Raw genomic sequence first — 18,264 nt, 5'->3', positions numbered from 1 at the left:
TTCGCGTGTAAAGCGAACGTGATAACCATTACACTTCGTAAACCGTTGACTGCCAACCGTTGCTTGTGATTGATTTTTCGTGGCTACCTAGCTCATTCCGAAATATTTTTTGTCGATCTCAAAAAATATCAATTTGTTCCCGCCCTCTAACCCCAAAAATATCAATGTGTTTCCGCCCAGGATCAAACTGAGGGCCTTTCGCGTGTAATGCGAACGTGATAACCACTACACAACGGAAACCGTTGACTACCAACCGTTGCTTGTGATGGATTTTTCGTGGTTACCTAGCTCATTCTAAAATATTTTTGTCGATCCAAAAGCATTTCACTGTGTTTCCGCCCAGGATCGAACTGAGGACCTTTCGCGTGTAAAGCGAACGTGATAACCACTACACTACGGAAACCGTTGACTGCCAACCGTTGCTTGTGATTGATTTTTCTGGGTGACCTAGCTCATTCCAAAATATTTTTTGTCCGTCTAAAAAAATGTCACTATGTTTCCGCCCAGGATCGAACTGAAGAACTTTCGCGTGTAAAGCGAACGTGATAACCACCACACAACGGAAACCGTTGCTTGTGATTGATTTGTCTTGGTTACTGAGCTCATTCTAATATGTTTTTTGTCTATCTAAAAAAATGTCACTGTGTTTCCGCCCAGGATCGAACTGAGGACCTTTCGCGTGCAAAACGAACGTGATAACCGCTACACTACGGAAACCTTTGACTACAAATCGTTGCTTGTGATGGATTTTTCTTGGTTACTGAGCTCTTTTTAAAATATTTTTGGTCTATCTCAAAAAATATCACTGTGTTTCCGCCCAGGATCGAACTGAGGACCTTTCGCGTGTAAAGCGAACGTGATAACTACTACACTACGGAAACCGTTCACTACAAACCGTTGCTTGTGATTGATTTGTCTTGGTTACTGAGCTCATTCTAATATATTTTTTGTCTATCTAAAAAAATGTCACTGTGTTTCCGCCCAGGATCGAACTGAGGACCTTTCGCTTGTAAACCGAACGTGATAACCACTACACTACGGAATCCGTTGACTACAAACCTTTGCTTGTCATCGATTTTTCGTGGTTACCTATTTCATTCTAAAATATTTTTTGTCTATCTCAAAATATATCATTCGGTTTCCACCCAGGATCGAACTGAGGAGCTTTCGCCTGTAAAGCGAACGTGATAACCACTACGCTACGGAAACCGTTGACTACAAGTCGGTGCTTGTGATTGATTTTTCTTGGTTGCTGAGCTCATTCTAAAATATTTTTTGTTTTTCTCAAAAAATGTCAAATTGCTTCCGCCCAGGATCGAACTGAGGACCTTTCGCGTGCAAAACGAACGTGATAACCACTACACTACGGAAACCGTTGACTGCCAACCGTTGCTTGTGATTGATTTTTCGTGGATACCTAGCTCATTCCGAAATATTTTTTGTCGATCTCAAAAAATATCAATTTGTTCCCGCCCTCTAACCCCAAAAAGTATCAAATTGTTTCCGCCCAGGATCAAACTGAGGGCCTTTCGCGTCTAAAGCGAACGTGATAACCAATACACTACGGAAACAGTTGACTTAAGCGTTGCTTATAATGTAATTTTCTTGGTTGCTGTGCTCATTCTCAAATATTTTTTGTCTATCTCAAAAAATGTCACTGTGTTTCCGCCCAGGATCGAACTGAGGACCTTTCGCGTGTAAAGCGAACGTGATAACCACTGCCCTACGAAAACCGTTGACTACAAACCGTTGCTTGTGATTGATTTTTCTTGGTTACTGTGCTCATTCTCAAATATTTTTTTTCTATCTCAAAAAATATCATTGTTTTTCCGCCCCGGATCGAACTGAGGACCTTTCGCGTGTAAAGCGAACGTGATAACCATTACACTTCGTAAACCGTTGACTGCCAACCGTTGCTTGTGATTGATTTTTCGTGGCTACCTAGCTCATTCCGAAATATTTTTTGTCGATCTCAAAAAATATCAATTTGTTCCCGCCCTCTAACCCCAAAAATATCAATGTGTTTCCGCCCAGGATCAAACTGAGGGCCTTTCGCGTGTAATGCGAACGTGATAACCACTACACAACGGAAACCGTTGACTACCAACCGTTGCTTGTGATGGATTTTTCGTGGTTACCTAGCTCATTCTAAAATATTTTTGTCGATCCAAAAGCATTTCACTGTGTTTCCGCCCAGGATCGAACTGAGGACCTTTCGCGTGTAAAGCGAACGTGATAACCACTACACTACGGAAACCGTTGACTGCCAACCGTTGCTTGTGATTGATTTTTCTGGGTGACCTAGCTCATTCCAAAATATTTTTTGTCCGTCTAAAAAAATGTCACTATGTTTCCGCCCAGGATCGAACTGAAGAACTTTCGCGTGTAAAGCGAACGTGATAACCACCACACAACGGAAACCGTTGCTTGTGATTGATTTGTCTTGGTTACTGAGCTCATTCTAATATGTTTTTTGTCTATCTAAAAAAATGTCACTGTGTTTCCGCCCAGGATCGAACTGAGGACCTTTCGCGTGCAAAACGAACGTGATAACCGCTACACTACGGAAACCTTTGACTACAAATCGTTGCTTGTGATGGATTTTTCTTGGTTACTGAGCTCTTTTTAAAATATTTTTGGTCTATCTCAAAAAATATCACTGTGTTTCCGCCCAGGATCGAACTGAGGACCTTTCGCGTGTAAAGCGAACGTGATAACTACTACACTACGGAAACCGTTCACTACAAACCGTTGCTTGTGATTGATTTGTCTTGGTTACTGAGCTCATTCTAATATATTTTTTGTCTATCTAAAAAAATGTCACTGTGTTTCCGCCCAGGATCGAACTGAGGACCTTTCGCTTGTAAACCGAACGTGATAACCACTACACTACGGAATCCGTTGACTACAAACCTTTGCTTGTCATCGATTTTTCGTGGTTACCTATTTCATTCTAAAATATTTTTTGTCTATCTCAAAATATATCATTCGGTTTCCACCCAGGATCGAACTGAGGAGCTTTCGCCTGTAAAGCGAACGTGATAACCACTACGCTACGGAAACCGTTGACTACAAGTCGGTGCTTGTGATTGATTTTTCTTGGTTGCTGAGCTCATTCTAAAATATTTTTTGTTTTTCTCAAAAAATGTCAAATTGCTTCCGCCCAGGATCGAACTGAGGACCTTTCGCGTGCAAAACGAACGTGATAACCACTACACTACGGAAACCGTTGACTGCCAACCGTTGCTTGTGATTGATTTTTCGTGGATACCTAGCTCATTCCGAAATATTTTTTGTCGATCTCAAAAAATATCAATTTGTTCCCGCCCTCTAACCCCAAAAAGTATCAAATTGTTTCCGCCCAGGATCAAACTGAGGGCCTTTCGCGTCTAAAGCGAACGTGATAACCAATACACTACGGAAACAGTTGACTTAAGCGTTGCTTATAATGTAATTTTCTTGGTTGCTGTGCTCATTCTCAAATATTTTTTGTCTATCTCAAAAAATGTCACTGTGTTTCCGCCCAGGATCGAACTGAGGACCTTTCGCGTGTAAAGCGAACGTGATAACCACTGCCCTACGAAAACCGTTGACTACAAACCGTTGCTTGTGATTGATTTTTCTTGGTTACTGTGCTCATTCTCAAATATTTTTTTTCTATCTCAAAAAATATCATTGTTTTTCCGCCCCGGATCGAACTGAGGACCTTTCGCGTGTAAAGCGAACGTGATAACCATTACACTTCGTAAACCGTTGACTGCCAACCGTTGCTTGTGATTGATTTTTCGTGGCTACCTAGCTCATTCCGAAATATTTTTTGTCGATCTCAAAAAATATCAATTTGTTCCCGCCCTCTAACCCCAAAAATATCAATGTGTTTCCGCCCAGGATCAAACTGAGGGCCTTTCGCGTGTAATGCGAACGTGATAACCACTACACAACGGAAACCGTTGACTACCAACCGTTGCTTGTGATGGATTTTTCGTGGTTACCTAGCTCATTCTAAAATATTTTTGTCGATCCAAAAGCATTTCACTGTGTTTCCGCCCAGGATCGAACTGAGGACCTTTCGCGTGTAAAGCGAACGTGATAACCACTACACTACGGAAACCGTTGACTGCCAACCGTTGCTTGTGATTGATTTTTCTGGGTGACCTAGCTCATTCCAAAATATTTTTTGTCCGTCTAAAAAAATGTCACTATGTTTCCGCCCAGGATCGAACTGAAGAACTTTCGCGTGTAAAGCGAACGTGATAACCACCACACAACGGAAACCGTTGCTTGTGATTGATTTGTCTTGGTTACTGAGCTCATTCTAATATGTTTTTTGTCTATCTAAAAAAATGTCACTGTGTTTCCGCCCAGGATCGAACTGAGGACCTTTCGCGTGCAAAACGAACGTGATAACCGCTACACTACGGAAACCTTTGACTACAAATCGTTGCTTGTGATGGATTTTTCTTGGTTACTGAGCTCTTTTTAAAATATTTTTGGTCTATCTCAAAAAATATCACTGTGTTTCCGCCCAGGATCGAACTGAGGACCTTTCGCGTGTAAAGCGAACGTGATAACCACTACACTACGGAAACCGCTGACTGCCAACCGTTGCTTGTGATTGATTTTTCTGGGTTACCTAGCTCATTCTAAAAAAATTTGTCTATCTTAAAAAACAGCATTATGTTTCCTCCCAGGATCGAACTGAGGACCTTTCGCGTGTAAAGCGAACGTGATAACCACTACACTACGGAAACCGTTGACTACAAACCGTTGCTTGTGATTGATATGTCTTGGTTACTGAGCTCATTCTAATATATTTTTTGTCAATCTAAGAAAAAGGCACTGTGTTTCCGCCCAGGATCGAACTGAGGACCTTTCGCGTGCAAACCGAACGTGATAACCAGTGTACACTACGGAATCCGTTCACTACAATCCTTTGCTTGTGATCGATTTTTCGTGGTTACCTATTTCATTCTAAAATACTTTTGTCTATCTCAAAAAATATCATTGTGTTTCCACCCAGGATCGAACTGAGGACCTTTCGCGTGTAAAGCGAACGTGATAACCACTACACAACGGAAACCGTTGACTACCAACCGTTGCTTGTGATGGATTTTTCGTGGTTACCTAGCTCATTCTAAAATATTTTTTGTCCGTCTAAAAAAATGTCACTATGTTTCCGCCCAGGATCGAACTGAAGAACTTTCGCCTGTAAAGCGAACGTGATAACCACCACACAACGGAAACCGTTGCTTGTGATTGATTTGTCTTGGTTACTGAGCTCTTTTTAAAATATTTTTGGTCTATCTCAAAAAATATCACTGTGTTTCCGCCCAGGATCGAACTGAGGACCTTTCGCGTGTAAAGCGAACGTGATAACCACTACACTACGGAAACCGCTGACTGCCAACCGTTGCTTGTGATTGATTTTTCTGGGTTACCTAGCTCATTCTAAAAAAATTTGTCTATCTTAAAAAACAGCATGATGTTTCCTCCCAGGATCGAACTGAGGACCTTTCGCGTGTAAAGCGAACGTGATAACCACTACACTACGGAAACCGTTGACTACAAACCGTTGCTTGTGATTGATATGTCTTGGTTACTGAGCTCATTCTAATATATGTTTTGTCTATCTAAAAAAAAGGCACTGTGTTTCCGCCCAGGATCGAACTGAGGACCTTTCGCGTGCAAACCGAACGTGATAACCAGTGTACACTACGGAATCCGTTCACTACAATCCTTTGCTTGTGATCGATTTTTCGTGGTTACCTATTTCATTCTAAAATACTTTTTGTCTATCTCAAAAAATATCATTGTGTTTCCACCCAGGATCGAACTGAGGACCTTTCGCGTGTAAAGCGAACGTGATAACCACTACACAACGGAAACCGTTGACTACCAACCGTTGCTTGTGATGGATTTTTCGTGGTTACCTAGCTCATTCTAAAATATTTTTGTCGATCCAAAAGCATGTCACTGTGTTTCCGCCCAGGATCGAACTGAGGACCTTTCGCGTGTAAAGCGAACGTGATAACCACTACACTACGGAAACCGTTGACTGCCAACCGTTGCTTGTGATTGATTTTTCTGTTTTACCTAGCTCACTCCAAAATATTTTTGTCTATCACAAAAAATGTCAAATTGCTTCCGCCCAGGATCGAACTGAGGAACTTTCGCGTGTAAAGCGAACGTGATAACTGCTACGCAACGGAAACCGTTGACTGCCAACCGTTGCTTGTGATGGATTTTTCGTTGTTACCTAGCTCATTCTAAAATATTTTTGTCTATCTAAGAAAATGTCATTGTGTTTCCGCCCAGGATCGAACTGAAGAACTTTCGCGTGTAAAGCGAACGTGATAACCACCACACAACGGAAACCGTTGCTTGTGATTGATTTGTCTTGGTTACTGAGCTCATTCTAATATGTTTTTTGTCTATCTAAAAAAATGTCACTGTGTTTCCGCCCAGGATCGAACTGAGGACCTTTCGCGTGCAAAACGAACGTGATAACCGCTACACTACGGAAACCATTGACTACAAATCGTTGCTTGTGATGGATTTTTCTTGGTTACTGAGCTCTTTTTAAAATATTTTTGGTCTATCTCAAAAAATATCACTGTGTTTCCGCCCAGGATCGAACTGAGGACCTTTCGCGTGTAAAGCGAACGTGATAACCACTACACTACGGAAACCGCTGACTGCCAAACGTTGCTTGTGATTGATTTTTCGTGGTTACCTAGCTCATTCTAAAAAAATTTGTCTATCTTAAAAAACATCATTATGTTTCCTCCCAGGATCGAACTGAGGACCTTTCGCGTGTAAAGCGAACGTGATAACTGCTACACTACGGAAACCGTTGCCTACAAACCGTTGCTTGTGATGGATTTTTTGTGGTTTCCTAGCTCATTCTAACATATTTTTGTCTGTCGAAATAAATGTCACTGTGTTTTCGCCCAGGATCGAACTGAGGACCTTTCGCGTGTAAAGCGAACGTTATAACCACTACACTACGGAAACCGTTGACTACAAACCGTTGCTTGTGATTGATTTGTCTTGGTTACTGAGCTCATTCTAATATATTTTTTGTCTATCTAAAAAAATGTCACTTTGTTTCCGCCCAGGATCGAACTAAGGACCTTTCGCGTGCAAAGCGAACGTGATAACCAGTACACTACGGAATCCGTTGACTACAAACCTTTGCTTGTGATCGATTTTTCGTGGTTACCTATTTCATTCCGAAATATTTTTAGTCTATCTCAAAATATATCATTCGGTTTCCACCCAGGATCGAACTGAGGAGCTTTCGCCTGTAAAGCGAACGTGATAACCACTACACTACGGAAACCGTTGACTACAAGTCGGTGCTTGTGATTGATTTTTCTTGGTTACTGAGCTCATTCTAAAATATTTTTTGTTTTTCTCAAAAAATGTCAAATTGCTTCCGCCCAGGATCGAACTGAGGACCTTTCGCGTGAAAAGCGAACGTGATAACTGCTACGCAACGGAAACCGTTGACTGCCAACCGTTGCTTGTGATTGATTTTTCTGTTTTACCTAGCTCACTCCAAAATATTTTTGTCTATCACAAAAAATGTCAAATTGCTTCCGCCCAGGATCGAACTGAGGAACTTTCGCGTGTAAAGCGAACGTGATAACTGCTACGCAACGGAAACCGTTGACTGCCAACCGTTGCTTGTGATGGATTTTTCGTTGTTACCTAGCTCATTCTAAAATATTTTTGTCTATCTAAGAAAATGTCATTGTGTTTCCGCCCAGGATCGAACTGAAGAACTTTCGCGTGTAAAGCGAACGTGATAACCACCACACAACGGAAACCGTTGCTTGTGATTGATTTGTCTTGGTTACTGAGCTCATTCTAATATGTTTTTTGTCTATCTAAAAAAATGTCACTGTGTTTCCGCCCAGGATCGAACTGAGGACCTTTCGCGTGCAAAACGAACGTGATAACCGCTACACTACGGAAACCATTGACTACAAATCGTTGCTTGTGATGGATTTTTCTTGGTTACTGAGCTCTTTTTAAAATATTTTTGGTCTATCTCAAAAAATATCACTGTGTTTCCGCCCAGGATCGAACTGAGGACCTTTCGCGTGTAAAGCGAACGTGATAACCACTACACTACGGAAACCGCTGACTGCCAAACGTTGCTTGTGATTGATTTTTCGTGGTTACCTAGCTCATTCTAAAAAAATTTGTCTATCTTAAAAAACATCATTATGTTTCCTCCCAGGATCGAACTGAGGACCTTTCGCGTGTAAAGCGAACGTGATAACTACTACACTACGGAAAACGTTGACTACAAACCGTTGCTTGTGATGGATTTTTCGTGGTTTCCTAGCTCATTCTAACATATTTTTGTCTGTCGAAATAAATGTCACTGTGTTTCCGCCCAGGATCGAACTGAGGACCTTTCGCGTGCAAACCGAACGTGATAACCAGTACACTACGGAATCCGTTGACTACAAACCTTTGCTTGTGATCGATTTTTCGTGGTTACCTATTTCATTCTCTACGGAAACCGTTGACTACAAGTCGGTGCTTGTGATTCATTTTTCTTGGTTACTGAGCTCAGTCTAAAATATTTTTTGTTTTTCTCAAAAAATGTCAAATTGCTTCCGCCCAGGATCGAACTGAGGACCTTTCGCGTGAAAAGCGAACGTGATAACCACTACACTACGGAAACCGTTGACTGCCAACCGTTGCTTGTGATTGATTTTTCTGGGTTACCTAGCTCACTCCAAAATATTTTTGTCTATCTCAAAAAATGTCAAATTGCTTCCGCCCAGGATCGAACTGAGGACCTTTCGCGTGTAAAGCGAACGTGATAACTGCTACGCAACGGAAACCGTTGACTGCCAACCGTTGCTTGTGATGGATTTTTCGTTGTTACCTAGCTCATTCTAAAATATTTTTGTCTATCTAAGAAAATGTCACTGTGTTTCCGCCCAGGATCGAACTGAGGACCTTTCGCGTGTAAAGCGAACATGATAACCACTACACTACGGAAACCGCTGACTGCCAACCGTTGCTTGTGATTGATTTTTCTGTGTTACCCAGCTCATTCCGAAATATTTTTTGTCTATCTCAAAAAATATCAATGTGTTTCCACCCAGGATCAAACTGAGCACCTTTCGCGTGTAAAGCGAACGTGATAACTAGTACACTACGGAATCCGTTGACTACAAGTCGGTGCTTGTGATTGATTTTTCGTGGTTACTGAGCTCATTCTGAAATATTTTTAGTTTTTCTCAAAAAATGTCAAATTGCTTCCGCCCAGGATCGAACTGAGGACCTTTCGCGTGTAAAGCGAACGTGATAGCTGCTACGCAACGGAAACCGTTGACTGCCAACCGTTGCTTGTAATGGATTTTTCGTGGTTACCTAGCTCATTCTAAAATATTTTTGTCTGTTTAAAAAAATGTCACTGTTTTTCCGCCCAGGATCGAACCGAGGACCTTTTGCGGGTAAAGCGAACGTGATAACCACTACACTACGGAAACCGTTGACTACAATTCGTTGCTTGTGATTGATTTGTCTTGGTTACTGAGCTCATTCTAATATATTTTTTGTCTATCTTAAAAAACATCATTATGTTTCCTCCCAGGATCGAACTGAGGACCTTTCGCGTGTAAAGCGAACGTGATAACTACTACACTACGGAAACCGTTCACTACAAACCGTTGCTTGTGATTGATTTGTCTTGGTTACTGAGCTCATTCTAATATATTTTTTGTCTATCTAAAAAAATGTCACTGTGTTTCCGCCCAGGATCGAACTGAGGACCTTTCGCTTGTAAACCGAACGTGATAACCACTACACTACGGAATCCGTTGACTACAAACCTTTGCTTGTCATCGATTTTTCGTGGTTACCTATTTCATTCTAAAATATTTTTTGTCTATCTCAAAATATATCATTCGGTTTCCACCCAGGATCGAACTGAGGAGCTTTCGCCTGTAAAGCGAACGTGATAACCACTACGCTACGGAAACCGTTGACTACAAGTCGGTGCTTGTGATTGATTTTTCTTGGTTGCTGAGCTCATTCTAAAATATTTTTTGTTTTTCTCAAAAAATGTCAAATTGCTTCCGCCCAGGATCGAACTGAGGACCTTTCGCGTGCAAAACGAACGTGATAACCACTACACTACGGAAACCGTTGACTGCCAACCGTTGCTTGTGATTGATTTTTCGTGGATACCTAGCTCATTCCGAAATATTTTTTGTCGATCTCAAAAAATATCAATTTGTTCCCGCCCTCTAACCCCAAAAAGTATCAAATTGTTTCCGCCCAGGATCAAACTGAGGGCCTTTCGCGTCTAAAGCGAACGTGATAACCAATACACTACGGAAACAGTTGACTTAAGCGTTGCTTATAATGTAATTTTCTTGGTTGCTGTGCTCATTCTCAAATATTTTTTGTCTATCTCAAAAAATGTCACTGTGTTTCCGCCCAGGATCGAACTGAGGACCTTTCGCGTGTAAAGCGAACGTGATAACCACTGCCCTACGAAAACCGTTGACTACAAACCGTTGCTTGTGATTGATTTTTCTTGGTTACTGTGCTCATTCTCAAATATTTTTTTTCTATCTCAAAAAATATCATTGTTTTTCCGCCCCGGATCGAACTGAGGACCTTTCGCGTGTAAAGCGAACGTGATAACCATTACACTTCGTAAACCGTTGACTGCCAACCGTTGCTTGTGATTGATTTTTCGTGGCTACCTAGCTCATTCCGAAATATTTTTTGTCGATCTCAAAAAATATCAATTTGTTCCCGCCCTCTAACCCCAAAAATATCAATGTGTTTCCGCCCAGGATCAAACTGAGGGCCTTTCGCGTGTAATGCGAACGTGATAACCACTGCACTACGAAAACCGTTGACTATAAACCGTTGCTTGTGATTGATTTTTCTTGGTTACTGTGCTCATTCTCAAATATTTTTTGTCTATCTCAAAAAATGTCACTGTGTTTCCGCCCAGGATCGAACTGAGGACTTTTCGCGTGCAAAGCGAACGTGATAACCACAACACTACGGAAACCGGTGTCAACAAACCGTTGCTTGTGATTGATTTTCTTGGTTACCTAGCCCATTCTAAAATATTTTTTGTCTATCTCAAAAAATGTCATTGTGTTTCCACCCAGGATCGAACTGGGGACCTTTCGCGTGTAAAGCGAACGTGATAACCACTACACTACGGAAACCGTTGCTTGTGATTGATTTTTCGTGGTTACCTAGCCCATTCTAAAATATTTTTTGTCTATCTCAAAAAATGTCATTGTGTTGCCTCCCAAAATGGAAATGAGGACCTTTCGCGTGTAAAGCGAACGTGATAACCACTACACTACGGAAACCGTTGACTGCAAACCGTTGCTCGTGATTGATTTTTCTTGGTTACTGAGCTCATTCTCAAATATTTTTTGTCGATCTCAAAAAATATCAATTTGTTCCCGCCCTCTAACCCCAAAAATATCAATGTGTTTCCGCCCAGGATCAAACTGAGGGCCTTTCGCGTGTAAACCGAACGTGATAACCACTGCACTACGAAAACTGTTGACTACAAACAGTTGCTTGTGATTGATTTTTCTTGGTTACTGAGCTCATTCTCAAATATTTTTTGTCGATCTCAAAAAATATCAATTTGTTCCCGCCCTCTAACCCCAAAAATATCAATGTGTTTCCGCCCAGGATCAAACTGAGGGCCTTTCGCGTGTAAACCGAACGTGATAACCACTGCACTACGAAAACCGTTGACTACAAACCGTTGCTTGTGATTGATTTTTCTTGGTTACTGTGCTCATTCTCAAATATTTTTTGTCGATTTTAAAAAATATCAATTTGTTCCCGCCCTCTAACCCCGAAAACATCAATGTGTTTCCGCCCAGGATCAAACTGAGGTCCTTTCGCGTCTAAAGCGAACGTGATAACCAATACACTACGGAAACAGTTGACTTAAGCGTTGCTTATAATGTAATTTTCTTGGTTGCTGTGCTCATTCTCAAATATTTTTTGTCTATCTCGAAAAAAAAATGAATGTGTTTCCGCCCAGGATCGAACCAAGGACCTTTCGCGTGTGAAGCGAACGTGATAACCACTACACTACGGAAACCGTTGACCACAAACCGTTGCTTGTGATTATTTTGCTTGGTTACTGAGCTCATTCTCAAATATTTTTTGTCTGTGTCAAAAAAATATCCTTAAAACATTTTTGCACTCAAAGCACAGATGTATTTTTTAAGCATAAGTCTAGTTTAAAGTACTTTTGTTTCTTTTCTTGTTGTACAAGGTACAGCGATGAGTCATTATAAAAAAACTGACAACATTTTGCAAACAGGTGATACCTGTCTACGTCTGGGCATGCATCATGACGACTTTCGATACGCAGCACGCGCGTTAGTAGATCGAATCATCGAATATCATGGAACTGTTCCACGACGCCAAACGTTTCCTGATGTCAAACCAGGTAAAGAAAACTTGTCTTGGTGTATGTTTGAAACTCTCCCACCGTTCCTGATGTTAAATGAAGTATTGCAAACTTGTCTTGGTAACTCCATTATTTACCGTGCACTGTACTACTCGTATTCAGTTTTATTTACCCCAATGAAGGCGAACTGTATAGGACGTTGAAACGCCAGAATAAAAATATATTTGCCAGAAGAGGTCTATACACTTGATACTATGCCTGACAGCAATAGCTAATACATTGTTTTGGTAACTGTTATAATTTTTCAACCATTCCTGATGTTAAACGATGTAGAGCAAACTTACCGAGTCGTGTTGTACAATAGTATATCAATTCACACACTGTTTCATGCACTGACTGATTTTTTTACACGAAATTATGTTCCCTCTGTAAGGTTTTATGAAGTCTCTTGTACCTGAACAAGCTCCAGAGGACGCTGAAAAATGGCCTGAAGTATTTTCAGTCATCGAGGAAGTGGTCATGAAAGGGTTAACCCATTGGTTTTCATCGGGATTTATGGCTTTTCTATCCATGTTGTGCCAGTTATCCATCTAGGTGAAATGTTATCATCTGCCATTGGATCTCTTGGCTTCCCGTGGGTAAATAATAAAATTGATGATGCAACCATCAACGGACGCATAGGCAATAAACATTTTGCTAATCGTGGCATATCATTAGAGATCCGTATTTTTGAGAGCTCATGCAGAGGAAAATCGATTTATACATTTGTATTCATAAGTTGTTTCGGAATTTCGCCTGCAACTAATCCGAAAAAACAACAACACTTGATTGTTATCATGAAGTATTGCGCTAGTTTTAGTATTCAAAGGATGTTCAGTACAAAGTCGGGCCTAAGTAAAATGGTTTGCAACGCTTCGTAGTTATTGACTCAACTTGCACTTGGTCTCAGTTATTTCGCAATTTTAATAACTTTAAGAAACTTATTGTTTAACTTGTATGATGCTATACGAATACCAGTTGTTGTTTTTAATTGTACTTTTACTATGTTTTTCACACCACCACCGTAAGGCTTCTTCCGGCTTATAAATTGAAATATTTGCTAGCACATAAGTGAAATCGCAAAAGATCAGCGGGATATGATAAAACAATTACAAGGATATCCGTGAAGAGAACAGTTGCGTCGCGATTTCGACGTGACTTGCAGTGTTTTTTTAAGGTGTTTTGGTCAAATTTCTCCAGCGGTTTCCCAAAATTTGGGCTTGCAACTACAACTACAGTTTTTGGTATTTAAATGAAACACTTACGGTCTCTTAAAACTACTTAGCGGCCACCCATACAAAACCTTAAAAAAACCTGGTGGCTTGCATCGACCAAACCAAGCAAAACCTAAATTCGCGACTCAAAGACAAATTGACGCTCAAAACATAAAGCATAAAATGTACGCTTTGTGCAAATAAGTTTTGGAATAAAAACTCGGCATTATTTGAAATAATGGCCAAACAGTGACGTAGCCAGGGAGAGGCCAAAGGGGCCATGGCCCCTCCCAAATTTTCACAGTTGTATATTGAAAAACTTTAATTTAATGTAGTGTTACCGAATTGTTTTGACAGCCCGGAATTGGGTCTAGCGATTTCGGGTGGCGGTATTATCTTTGCCAAATAAGTCCCAAAAGCCCTGCCAATCTGATCTATTCCCCGAGACTGTCTCCCCAATTCTGTAAACGGTCCAGAACCCTGCAGTAACGACTCACCACGGAAGCCGGATCTACCTAACACTGGTTTTGCTAAAAGGGCGTCTCACAGTTTATTATATTATATATATTATTGCAATACTCCAGCGGCGTTACTAAAACTCCAGCACGCAAAACCTCTGCACGTAAAACCAACAGCGACACATAAACATAAAAGCAAGGCACTACAACAACCGTTCGCGAGACGCCCAAGAGAAGACTGCCTCGTACTTGTTCACCACGTGCAAAACGGAACTAGGTTTGCGGGCCGTTGACCAATCACCGGCTCGCGCAATATCACAAGGTTTCCCGGCACATCCGGGAACGCTAATTAACGATGCGGAAAATGCGGCGAGGAAAATACAGTGCGTGGAAACAGCGTGCCACTAGGACAAAGAAAAATAAGGCAAATGAAAAACAGCATTAAGTGGAAATAAGGAATTAAGTGAAAACTAAGAAAATATGTAGGTGACTTTACAATAGAACATGTAAGAAATACATTTAAATATGAACATAAGTGAAACATATAAAACAAATAAGTGAAACGTGAACATAAGTAAAACGAATATACATAAGTGAAACGAATATACATAAGTGAACACGAATAACATAAACCCAATTAACATAAACAGATGAAAGAAACGTGTTGCTTAAAACAAATCCACCAGAAAATGTGCAGCGGCGGACACGTGAAATATTTTTGCCACATTCCCCCCATCCCAGAATTGTCCTACTCCTGTTGGACTACTCGGATTCCGGATAAAACCTTGTTTGTTTTCGCGTGCGTGTTGGCCTAACATCGTCTCTGTTCTCTTCTACCACCGCGGGTGATTCTTCCGGCCCATTGCGAGCATGGCTTTCGGGCGATCCTGCCCCGTTACCAATGGCCTCCGGCATGTTATCCAACGCCCCGTTGGCACGTGACGATATTTTGGCTGTATCTGGACAATAGACGTGGTAATACTTGTTCGGTACAGGGCTCGCCTTTTCCTGTTCGTCTCCCTCGCTGCTGCTGCATTGATGAAACCTGTCCGTCGTTGCCTTCATTCGGTTGTAATGTACTGTTTGCCGATTTCCATCTCTATCTTCAATCACGTAATTTACCGGACCCTGGGTTTCTACTACGCGATACGGTCCCTTGTATGGGGGTTGCAACTTCTTACATTTGCCCTGTGGGATTGCTGGATTTGTAAGTAAAATATACTTTCCCACCTCATGCGGCCGGCCGTACTGTCGTTTGTTGTATCTTTCTGCCATTCTTTGTCGCTGCACCGAAAGGGTCTCTCGGACAACTTCCTCAGCGAGCAATAGGCAATTCTTCACCCGGTCAACTTCTACTTCGTAGGAGCACCGATCATCGGCTTGGTCTGGCCCAGACAGATCAGCGGGAAGGCGAAGAGGGCGTCCGGTAAGCAGGGTATGTGGTGCAAAGCCGGTGCTTTCGTGTGCGCTTGCGTTGTAAGCAGCAACGACCGCGGGGAGTGCCTCATCCCACCGACGATTGTCCTTTTGAATATAATTACGCAACATTGTAACGATTGTTTTGTTATTTCTTTCAACCCCGCCGTTACCTGATGGGTGGTACGACGTGGTTCTACTCTTTTTACATCCCATTAATTTAAGTAACTCAGCCAAAAGTTTACTTTCAAAGTTTGTACCTCGGTCTGTGTGTAACGTTTCTGGGACTCCATGCACTGTAAACCAACGACGAAATAGCAAACTGGCGGTCTCACTTGCCGTCTGATGCCGCATTGGCCACGCCCGTACGTACTTTGTGTACAGGTCGCAAGCAACCAAAATAAATTGAAATCCCGAACGCGTTAACGGTAAAGGGCCCAAAACGTCCACTTCAACTCTCTGCATCGGGCGTTCCTCTCTTGACGGTACAAGGGGAGCTTGAGGTTTTTGTTGTGGCTTTTTGTTATACTGACAACTTATACATTGTTTACAGAAACGCTCCACTTCTTCACGCCATTGGTACCAGTAATATCGCTCTGATACTTTAGATAGGGTTTTGGCGATACCTAGGTGACCGCCTCCATGAGCCAGGCTGTGCACGTTCTCTAAAGCATGGCACCTGAGACTAGCGGGTAAAACAACTTTATCGGAGACTTGTGCCCCTGTTTCGTCTCGAATGCATAAGATGCCCCCTTTCAACAATAACCCAGGAAAACGAGCCCAAAAATGTCGAATTGTCGGCGATTTTCGTTTTACGGATTTAAATTTTGGCCTCATACCTCGCTTGAGCCAGTCAATCACCTCCACCAAATCATGGTCTGTTGCCTGCTTCTCTTGCAGTTCGTCGCAGCTGTACCCGATTGACGCACGGAAATCGACGACGTTGACCTCTTCGGTTGTGTTATCCGAAGCACTTTGGACCAGCGAGTATGGAAAACCCTCTTCCTCGACGTTTAGTCGCGACAAAGCGTCCGCATTGCGGTGCTTATCGCCTGGTCTGTGAGAAATGACAAAATCGTAAGACGACAAGTGCTCGACCCATCGGGCGCACTGGCCATACAGTTCCCTGGACCTCCATAGCCACCTTAATGAAGCATGGTCAGTACGGAGTAGAAATCTTTTGCCCAGCAGGTAGCAACGATATAGCTTGGTTGCGAACACTACAGCGAGTAATTCTTTACGGGTCGTCGAATAATTTCGTTCAGCGCGATTAAGAGTTCGGCTGCCATACGCCACTACAGACTCCTTACCGTCAGTCTCTTGTGAGAGCACACATCCCACAGCTGTATCCGAGGCGTCAGTGTCAATGATGAAAGGTTTGCTGAAGTCAGGATACCGCAAGATTGGAGAAGTTGTCAGATGCTCCTTTAGAAGTGAAAAAGCCTGCTGGCACTTCTCGTCCCATCCGAAACGCTTTCCCTTTTCCGTCAGACGGTGGAGTGGGGTAGCGATCTGGGCATAGTTTTTAATAAACTTTCTATAATAGGAAGTTAATCCTAAAAACTGCCGGACCTCCTTAACGTCCCGTGGTACGGGCCATTGTGACACTGCTTTGATTTTACTTGGATCACAACGAATTCCTTCTTTGGACACAACGTGACCTAGAAAGTCAACTTCCCCTTTAAAGAGTGAACACTTAGATGGCTTTAACGTCAGCCCAGCGGATTTAATGCGCCCCAAAACATCAGAAAGCCTATGTATATGTTCTTCAAATGTTCTAGAATAGACGATTATGTCGTCTAAATATGCCAGTGCACCACGCCATTCAATTCCATTAAGCACAAGGCGCATCAGGCGCTGAAAGGTTGCGGCAGCATTGCACAAGCCCATGGGCATCACATTGAACTCGAATAACCCGACGTGGCTCGTAAAAGCAGTTTTTTCACGTGATTCTGAATCTACGGCAACTTGCCAATACCCGGATTTTAAGTCTAGAGTAGAAAAATAGACCGATTTTGACATTTGGTCGAGACTATCGTCTATGCGGGGGATCGGGTAGCTATTCTTTTTTGTTAGTTCATTGAGTTTACGGTAGTCTACACAAAATCGAGTCTCTCCTGATTTCTTTCTTACCAAAACGATTGGGCTACTCCAGGGAGATTTCGAAGGCCGTATCAAACCTTGGCTCTTCATTTCCCTCAGTATCTCCTCGACTTTTTCTTTGTTGTGGTGGGGCATCCTTCGAGGAGGTTGTCGAACAGGTTGGTGGTTTCCAGTGTCAATGTGATGACGCACGACTTCCGTTCGACCGAGAGTTTCTTTCGAAGCTGCAAACGCATCACTGTGTTCTCGTAACAGCTGGTCCAGATCGGCCCGTTGTTTATCTGACAAATTTGCATCAATATTAACTTGTTCTAAAATGCGGTGCAGTTGTTCGTTTGCCACTGCAGGTCCAGATGACACAGAACATACTTCAAGCTGCGAACCAAAACAATCAGGGTGGTCACACCCGTCGTTGCGTCTCTCAACGACCACACACGTTTCAGGCAGGTAGCAATTAATATCGCCAAAGGCAGACACAGGAAGGGCGTGCGCTACCCTTAATTCACTAGGTAAACTTATCGTTTGGTCCCCAAGGTTTGCCAGGAGCACTGTAGTGCTGTCTCCTGAGGCTGTACCTAAACTGGCCGCTGTC

General features: G+C 42.3%; 31 non-coding genes across 31 annotated transcripts; all 31 read right to left on the bottom strand.

The window, feature by feature from the left end:
• Nucleotides 1-330: 330 nt before the first annotated feature.
• On the bottom strand, nt 331-403 carry Trnav-uac (transfer RNA valine (anticodon UAC)). Its single transcript has one exon. It is a non-coding gene; the product is annotated as a tRNA-Val (tRNA).
• A 241-nt stretch (nt 404-644) lies between these two features.
• Nucleotides 645-717, bottom strand: Trnaa-ugc (transfer RNA alanine (anticodon UGC)). Its single transcript has one exon. It is a non-coding gene; the product is annotated as a tRNA-Ala (tRNA).
• A 91-nt stretch (nt 718-808) lies between these two features.
• On the bottom strand, nt 809-881 carry Trnav-uac (transfer RNA valine (anticodon UAC)). The gene has a single exon. It is a non-coding gene; the product is annotated as a tRNA-Val (tRNA).
• A 419-nt stretch (nt 882-1,300) lies between these two features.
• On the bottom strand, nt 1,301-1,373 carry Trnaa-ugc (transfer RNA alanine (anticodon UGC)). Its single transcript has one exon. It is a non-coding gene; the product is annotated as a tRNA-Ala (tRNA).
• A 125-nt stretch (nt 1,374-1,498) lies between these two features.
• Nucleotides 1,499-1,571, bottom strand: Trnal-uag (transfer RNA leucine (anticodon UAG)). The gene has a single exon. It is a non-coding gene; the product is annotated as a tRNA-Leu (tRNA).
• Nucleotides 1,572-2,184: 613 nt separating this feature from the next.
• On the bottom strand, nt 2,185-2,257 carry Trnav-uac (transfer RNA valine (anticodon UAC)). Its single transcript has one exon. It is a non-coding gene; the product is annotated as a tRNA-Val (tRNA).
• A 241-nt stretch (nt 2,258-2,498) lies between these two features.
• On the bottom strand, nt 2,499-2,571 carry Trnaa-ugc (transfer RNA alanine (anticodon UGC)). Its single transcript has one exon. It is a non-coding gene; the product is annotated as a tRNA-Ala (tRNA).
• A 91-nt stretch (nt 2,572-2,662) lies between these two features.
• Nucleotides 2,663-2,735, bottom strand: Trnav-uac (transfer RNA valine (anticodon UAC)). Its single transcript has one exon. It is a non-coding gene; the product is annotated as a tRNA-Val (tRNA).
• A 419-nt stretch (nt 2,736-3,154) lies between these two features.
• On the bottom strand, nt 3,155-3,227 carry Trnaa-ugc (transfer RNA alanine (anticodon UGC)). Its single transcript has one exon. It is a non-coding gene; the product is annotated as a tRNA-Ala (tRNA).
• A 125-nt stretch (nt 3,228-3,352) lies between these two features.
• Nucleotides 3,353-3,425, bottom strand: Trnal-uag (transfer RNA leucine (anticodon UAG)). Its single transcript has one exon. It is a non-coding gene; the product is annotated as a tRNA-Leu (tRNA).
• A 613-nt stretch (nt 3,426-4,038) lies between these two features.
• On the bottom strand, nt 4,039-4,111 carry Trnav-uac (transfer RNA valine (anticodon UAC)). The gene has a single exon. It is a non-coding gene; the product is annotated as a tRNA-Val (tRNA).
• Nucleotides 4,112-4,352: 241 nt separating this feature from the next.
• Trnaa-ugc (transfer RNA alanine (anticodon UGC)) lies at nt 4,353-4,425 on the bottom strand. Its single transcript has one exon. It is a non-coding gene; the product is annotated as a tRNA-Ala (tRNA).
• A 91-nt stretch (nt 4,426-4,516) lies between these two features.
• Nucleotides 4,517-4,589, bottom strand: Trnav-uac (transfer RNA valine (anticodon UAC)). Its single transcript has one exon. It is a non-coding gene; the product is annotated as a tRNA-Val (tRNA).
• An 89-nt stretch (nt 4,590-4,678) lies between these two features.
• On the bottom strand, nt 4,679-4,751 carry Trnav-uac (transfer RNA valine (anticodon UAC)). The gene has a single exon. It is a non-coding gene; the product is annotated as a tRNA-Val (tRNA).
• A 256-nt stretch (nt 4,752-5,007) lies between these two features.
• Nucleotides 5,008-5,080, bottom strand: Trnav-uac (transfer RNA valine (anticodon UAC)). The gene has a single exon. It is a non-coding gene; the product is annotated as a tRNA-Val (tRNA).
• Nucleotides 5,081-5,321: 241 nt separating this feature from the next.
• Trnav-uac (transfer RNA valine (anticodon UAC)) lies at nt 5,322-5,394 on the bottom strand. The gene has a single exon. It is a non-coding gene; the product is annotated as a tRNA-Val (tRNA).
• An 89-nt stretch (nt 5,395-5,483) lies between these two features.
• Nucleotides 5,484-5,556, bottom strand: Trnav-uac (transfer RNA valine (anticodon UAC)). Its single transcript has one exon. It is a non-coding gene; the product is annotated as a tRNA-Val (tRNA).
• A 257-nt stretch (nt 5,557-5,813) lies between these two features.
• Trnav-uac (transfer RNA valine (anticodon UAC)) lies at nt 5,814-5,886 on the bottom strand. Its single transcript has one exon. It is a non-coding gene; the product is annotated as a tRNA-Val (tRNA).
• Nucleotides 5,887-5,976: 90 nt separating this feature from the next.
• On the bottom strand, nt 5,977-6,049 carry Trnav-uac (transfer RNA valine (anticodon UAC)). Its single transcript has one exon. It is a non-coding gene; the product is annotated as a tRNA-Val (tRNA).
• Nucleotides 6,050-6,452: 403 nt separating this feature from the next.
• On the bottom strand, nt 6,453-6,525 carry Trnaa-ugc (transfer RNA alanine (anticodon UGC)). Its single transcript has one exon. It is a non-coding gene; the product is annotated as a tRNA-Ala (tRNA).
• A 91-nt stretch (nt 6,526-6,616) lies between these two features.
• Nucleotides 6,617-6,689, bottom strand: Trnav-uac (transfer RNA valine (anticodon UAC)). Its single transcript has one exon. It is a non-coding gene; the product is annotated as a tRNA-Val (tRNA).
• Nucleotides 6,690-7,105: 416 nt separating this feature from the next.
• Nucleotides 7,106-7,178, bottom strand: Trnaa-ugc (transfer RNA alanine (anticodon UGC)). Its single transcript has one exon. It is a non-coding gene; the product is annotated as a tRNA-Ala (tRNA).
• A 731-nt stretch (nt 7,179-7,909) lies between these two features.
• Trnaa-ugc (transfer RNA alanine (anticodon UGC)) lies at nt 7,910-7,982 on the bottom strand. The gene has a single exon. It is a non-coding gene; the product is annotated as a tRNA-Ala (tRNA).
• Nucleotides 7,983-8,073: 91 nt separating this feature from the next.
• Nucleotides 8,074-8,146, bottom strand: Trnav-uac (transfer RNA valine (anticodon UAC)). Its single transcript has one exon. It is a non-coding gene; the product is annotated as a tRNA-Val (tRNA).
• Nucleotides 8,147-8,628: 482 nt separating this feature from the next.
• Trnae-uuc (transfer RNA glutamic acid (anticodon UUC)) lies at nt 8,629-8,701 on the bottom strand. The gene has a single exon. It is a non-coding gene; the product is annotated as a tRNA-Glu (tRNA).
• A 253-nt stretch (nt 8,702-8,954) lies between these two features.
• Trnav-uac (transfer RNA valine (anticodon UAC)) lies at nt 8,955-9,027 on the bottom strand. The gene has a single exon. It is a non-coding gene; the product is annotated as a tRNA-Val (tRNA).
• A 582-nt stretch (nt 9,028-9,609) lies between these two features.
• Trnav-uac (transfer RNA valine (anticodon UAC)) lies at nt 9,610-9,682 on the bottom strand. The gene has a single exon. It is a non-coding gene; the product is annotated as a tRNA-Val (tRNA).
• A 419-nt stretch (nt 9,683-10,101) lies between these two features.
• Trnaa-ugc (transfer RNA alanine (anticodon UGC)) lies at nt 10,102-10,174 on the bottom strand. The gene has a single exon. It is a non-coding gene; the product is annotated as a tRNA-Ala (tRNA).
• Nucleotides 10,175-10,986: 812 nt separating this feature from the next.
• Trnaa-ugc (transfer RNA alanine (anticodon UGC)) lies at nt 10,987-11,059 on the bottom strand. Its single transcript has one exon. It is a non-coding gene; the product is annotated as a tRNA-Ala (tRNA).
• Nucleotides 11,060-11,149: 90 nt separating this feature from the next.
• Nucleotides 11,150-11,222, bottom strand: Trnav-uac (transfer RNA valine (anticodon UAC)). Its single transcript has one exon. It is a non-coding gene; the product is annotated as a tRNA-Val (tRNA).
• An 832-nt stretch (nt 11,223-12,054) lies between these two features.
• On the bottom strand, nt 12,055-12,127 carry Trnav-cac (transfer RNA valine (anticodon CAC)). The gene has a single exon. It is a non-coding gene; the product is annotated as a tRNA-Val (tRNA).
• Nucleotides 12,128-18,264: the final 6,137 nt, after the last annotated feature.

The sequence above is a fragment of the Phallusia mammillata genome, chromosome 6 (genome assembly GCF_965637545.1).
Source record: "Phallusia mammillata chromosome 6, kaPhaMamm4.hap1.1, whole genome shotgun sequence".
In the NCBI taxonomy this organism is placed as follows: Eukaryota; Metazoa; Chordata; class Ascidiacea; order Phlebobranchia; family Ascidiidae; genus Phallusia; species Phallusia mammillata.
The sequence above is the reverse complement of the archived record's forward strand: the minus strand, read 5'-3'. Positions and strand labels throughout refer to the sequence as shown.